The following is a 6,000-nucleotide window of genomic DNA, read 5'->3' as shown; positions in this document are numbered from 1 at the left end:
TTATAAACAAAATAATATAATTGCAATTCAAGAAACATTATTCAAACTAACATACTTGTATATAATCTTTTGATAGTAATACCAATTGCATAACATAATCATTAATCATCATATTTTTCTTCTATCATCAATATAGAAACACTACCTTCTGTCTTTAATATAAGATTTCCTTTGACTTTTATTATTTATTTCGCCTCTCATATTATGTATTTTTTTCAAGATAGTATTTATAATAACGTTAATTTTAGCCAATATACTTGATTAACAAGTATATTTTAGTGGGAACAATACATATTTATTATAAATACTTAACTTAATTTATTTTCTCAATCTACTTAAATTAGTCAATTAGCTATATTTAAGACCGAAGGTAGTACCAACTGATTCACAACCTCAAATAGCATAATCTTTTGAATGCATATGTTAACTGGTAAGGGAGTTTTTGTCAACAGAATATTCCAATGCAAATATTATCTCCAGTCCTAATTATAAGATCTTGTTTGTAGTATACAAACCAATCATTATAGAATCATATACTACCTCTGGTCTTTAATATAAGAGCTAGTTTGACTTTTATTTTGGTTCCAAATATAAGATCTCAATATAATTTATCTCTCATATTTATTCTTTTTTTTCAAAATAGTCATTATAATAATAGTAGTTGTAACTAATACACTTAATTGGTAAGAATGATTTAGGAAAGACAACACCTATTTATTATAAATAACTAATTTAACTAGTTTCTTTAATGTACTCAAATTAGTTAACTAGATCTTATATTAAGGACATGAGGTAGTATCATACAGAGATTTGTCACCATGATGCCCTTATTCTACATAAAGTAAAGTTATATATATATATATATATATATCTCAATATAGCAAAATTAAAAAATATCTTGATAGATATATGGGTGAGAGAGAGAGAGAGAGAGAGAGAGAGTAGAAATACCATATATATATATATATATATATATATATGTACACCGAAAGTGCTTAAGTCATGTCGCACAAAATTCTCTTATTTTGCAACAACATTAAGAGATATGAAGCATGTGAATATTTAATTAATCACATACCATTTCTATAGATTCAAAAAATATTTTGGTACGTAAGATGTAACCAAGCAAAAGTATCTTCATGTTGTGAATGCAAAATTCGATGCACTACTGTTACTACCAAACTGTCGCCCATAATTCCCTCGTTTTGCAACAAGCCCTAAAAGCTGAAGTGTATGTATATGTGTGTGCATTTGATCACAGATTATATATATGTATAGTAACGCTACAATATAAATTATTGCAAGATTCAAAAATATCTTTATTATCACATTGTTCCAAAAATACCTAACTCCTCGTCTCACAAAGTTCCCTTATTTTAGTAACACCACCAAAAGCTGAAATATATATATGAAATAATCGATGGTCACAGACTGCCTTTCTTTTGTGTGTGTGTGTGTGTGTGTGGGGTGAGGCTAGGGTTGTTGCAAGATATTTAAAAAATATCTTTGATCATATTATGCAAATGCCTAACTTTTGTCGCCTAAAGTAGAACTTTTGCTATAAACGTTAAGCATCTTACTTGATTGGCTTTTTTTTTTCCAGTGAATTATTGATACTATTTCTGCTAACGAGGCGTGTCCATAGTGTCATCCTTTACGTGGAACGTAATGTATCTGCATGGGGTTCATAATGAACCTAACAACTTAATAGATGATTTGAAATACTTTTCCCTACGATATGTGAATTGGATACATTACATATATGATACTATCTTCAGGCCTAAATATAAGATCTAGGAGTGCTTGACTTGCCCCTTATTGGTCTTGGCTAATTCAGGACAGGACAAGACAAAAACAATTTCAGGATAAGATGACTATGAGATGGGACAAAACATTAACCAGAATGAGACATGATGCGAGTATTTTTTTTTAAAGAATATTTATTAATAATTTTTATTAGATTATTCTATTTACTTATTAATAACAATTATTTTTATACTGAATTTTCAGCTCTTAAGTTGTAATGTTATTTCAAACAAAATCTCCTTTCTCAATAAAATAATTTACAAAGTCATTATATAGTGTTTCTTTTATAATATTTTTTTATAGTATTGTTTTTAGACTTTTTTAACATTATATAATTGAGCTTTGTACATAACATTTTTTGCATAATATTTTTATTGTTAGAAGCTTAATGAAAAACAAATATTATAACATAAAAAAAAATCCATACCCAAAATTATAATTTTTTTTAAAAAGAATGGTCTAAAGAAATTACATAGCTCGGGGGGACCTAGGATGCAACAGGACATGAGATGGAAATCCCGTCCCATCCTTGTTTAGTGAGACAGGCCTATCCTGGTCTCATCTCGTGAATAGCCTTAATAAGATATAGTTTGTAGGGCAAACTATATCTTACTCCTTCGGTCCTTAATACAGGATCCAATTGTTGAGTTAGTTTTGATCCCAAATATAAGACCCATTTATTATATTTATCAATTTTCTCTAAATTATCCTTATGTACTCCCTCATTTGATCAAATTAGTTAAATGGGTCTTAAGTAGAAGAGGGAGAGGGGGTATTAAGAAAGATGATTATGGTGTTTTAGGAAAAACATGTCACATTTGTTATAATTAACTAGCTCACCTAACTTCTTTAATCTGATCAAATTAGTTAAATGGGTCCTACATTGAAGACCAGAGGAGTATATTTAGAATTGGAGATAGTATATGTTGATACTTTCATTATTTAAAAATATAGGATATCATATGTCTAGAATATAAATATATATATATATATATATATAGAGAGAGAGAGAGAGAGAGGGGCCGGATGCATTTTTGAAGATGTAAACTTGATATTCTTTACCTATGGTTCGGAGATTTTTGAGAGAGTTTCTCTCTTTTATAAACCAACATGACTACTCTTCTTCTTACTATTAGATGCTGAAGGATTATTTTAAAAGCTTCATGTTAAAGGGAAAATATGTTTCTCAAAAGAACTCCATTATGAATAAGCCTATTTTGATGGGTCTATAACTAGGGTGTACATATATATGTATGTGCGTGTTGTGTAAAGAATCTGTTTTAATGTTATTTTTTTGGGTCTGAATACACGGACATGACTTGTTTGCTTTTTAGACTTTTAAAGGGGATTAACATTTGTTACATTTTGATAGATAGATCTATTATTTAATTTAAATTCATCCATACCGTGACATGAAAAAGAGATAACTAATTAAAAGGTGATTTTTAAAGCTTGTGTATGTTTTGATTAAATAATTAAGTAGATAATATTGTCTAGTCTTGTAATCTAAAGTTGTGTCCTGAAAGCTGATTATATAGAAATAAAGACTCGCCAATTGCCTCTTTCCTAGAATTCTCAAATCAATAATCTTTCCATTGGATTCTTTAGAGCAAGACATGGTAAGAAGAATGCAATGGAAAGAAAACTGATTAAGGAGCTCAATATCAAGATTGTTTGCGTGTGAAGTCCTCAAGGTTAGCTTGTCCCATTTTTTGATTGATTTTTGCTTCTTGTAGAATATAATTTTCTTCCTTTTTTTTTTAATATAAGTTTGTTTATTTATTTTTTTAAAACAATTATTATGTTTCTTTCCCAACACATAACCCTTTGTTGTAGAAAACCAATAGCCTGTATGATCAGTGCTTTTGGGATTTGTCAAAAGTCTCCCATTAAAATAGCCTGTCAATATCAATATCCTATATTTTTTTTGGGTATCATTTCTTATAAAAAAAACTAACCCAAACACTCCAAATATTCTAGGGGAAGATACAAAAAAGGGCCAAAAATAAGCATTAACCTAAAAAATTACAATAATACTGAAAAATTAAAATGACTCAATTATTCTCATTTTTTTATTTGTTAGTGAAATTTACCCACTAGTTACTATGAAGTATGAAGTATATGACTTTTACCATGCAGTTTTTGTATTGCTAGTATTTTGTAAAAATAAAGAAATTCACAGTTTCGGTATCAGTTGTTAGTATTTTGTGAAAAGGGACTTTGTGAAAAGACGTAAAACTTATTCCTCTTAACCTCAAAGGGAATTAGTCCTTGACCGTTAGTTGGAGGAAATCCTTGACACAAATAAAAAATAAAATGAAATTATATGCATAAAAATATATAGAAAATTCTCATTTTTAATGTAGCACTTAGAAACTGTTTATATTAATAAATTAGGTTATATGTTAATTCGTTTATGAATTGAGGATGTTAAAGGAGACGAAGAATTTTACTATATTTTCAAAGCTAAAGAGTTAAAAGGAAACACCATAAAACAAAAAGAATAAATATAATTAGGGAGAATGATAAATAAAGACCTTGGCAATTATTAAATTTCAAATCCAAATTTGTTACCACACTTTAACAAGTTTTTGATAATACTTGACTCGTAAATAACAATACATGTTTGCAAGAATACTTGATTTAGGATTTGTAATTTTCCTAGTATTTTTTGTCACTTTCCCATAAAATTATTGTAAAAATAAAGAAATAAAAAGTGTACCATTTTAAAAGACAAATTCAGATTCTTTTTGTTGAAAATTATTTCACATGAAAAATATATTATTTGATTTATATTGGCCTTTTCAAAATCATTTAATTTAAATAATTTTTACATGTTCACATCAAATTAAGACAGTTTTTCAACAAAATTTCTAAATCTTATTGGCCATGTTTTGCAAAATGAAAATTGATTTATAGTGGAATTTTTTATAATTATACTTAGAAAAAATCTCTTAAAAAGATACTTAAATAATCTATATCCTTATTTGGGTCATTAAATTTATCAAACTCTTGATCAGATCACATGACCAAAGAAATATTTTAAAATTTTATGAAGTGACTTTAATGCTCCTTTCATTAGAAACCAAAAAAGAAATCTAATTTAAAATATTACATTTCGCAGTTAAACATATAATTATTCTCAATTATAACTTTCTATATCCATGATATATTTGTAATAAGTCTTTGAATAAAACTACAAACTTGTTATATGTTTCATTTTACAGTTAACACGTTTCGTTTTTAAACTAACAACTTTTTGTCTTCATAACACTATTGCGACAAGTCTTTAAATAAATCTTTATTACAGTGCAACCTTGGAAATTAACATATTTCATTTCACAGGTAATACCTTCCACTTTTAAATTCACAACTTTTTATCTCTATAATACACTTACAACAAGTCTTTAAATAAATCTTGATCACAATACAACCTTAAAAATTAACATATTCCATTTCGTAGTCGAAACTTTACAATTCTAAATTAATAATTTTTTATTATGATGAAACTATCAGGATTAAGTATCCTAAATGAAAAATTAGGTTATTTGAGTGTCTTTTTTAAGGGATTATCCCTTATATTTAAGTTTTTGTAATATAAATAAATATATATTTTTTCCACTGCGTGGTCTATGTGAACAAATCCATCTATACAGCTATTTTCGCTTGAGAAGAGAATAATAAATGCATTGTAACTGTGAAATTGTTGTCTATTTGTGATGTGGACTACGTGAGCCTTTCTTATTCTTTCACTTTTTCAAAATATTGAGCATTTAAACTTGAATCTCATTTATCATAAGAATACCATACTAGTAGTACTATTATTATATAGATGATAATGTTTTTTTGCCACTATATAGCTGAGAAAGTTAAACATTGTATACATGGATTAAGGAACCATTTATAGTTGAGAAAAAAAGCAAATAAGTTAATTAAAATAAAAAATCCGCAGGTAAAGATAGATAATAGCAATAACAATTTTTATATAGTTTATTAATTATTTTATAAAAGTTAAAAATTAATTTTTACAATTCTAAAACTTTTGAATTAATAAATATTTAAAATTGAATAAAATATTAAAATTTGTTTAAAATTAATAGTTTTTTGGCACCTAAAATTCGGAGTCATTAACTTTATTTATCATAAAAACTCATATGAACAATTCAAAATAGTAAAAAAAATTAACTTTTTTTT

This window comes from Neltuma alba, unplaced genomic scaffold (genome assembly GCF_004799145.2).
Source record: "Neltuma alba isolate B1F8T4 unplaced genomic scaffold, ASM479914v2 tig00000799_pilon, whole genome shotgun sequence".
NCBI classification, from domain to species: Eukaryota; Viridiplantae; Streptophyta; class Magnoliopsida; order Fabales; family Fabaceae; genus Neltuma; species Neltuma alba.
Note: the sequence above shows the minus strand (reverse complement) of the source record.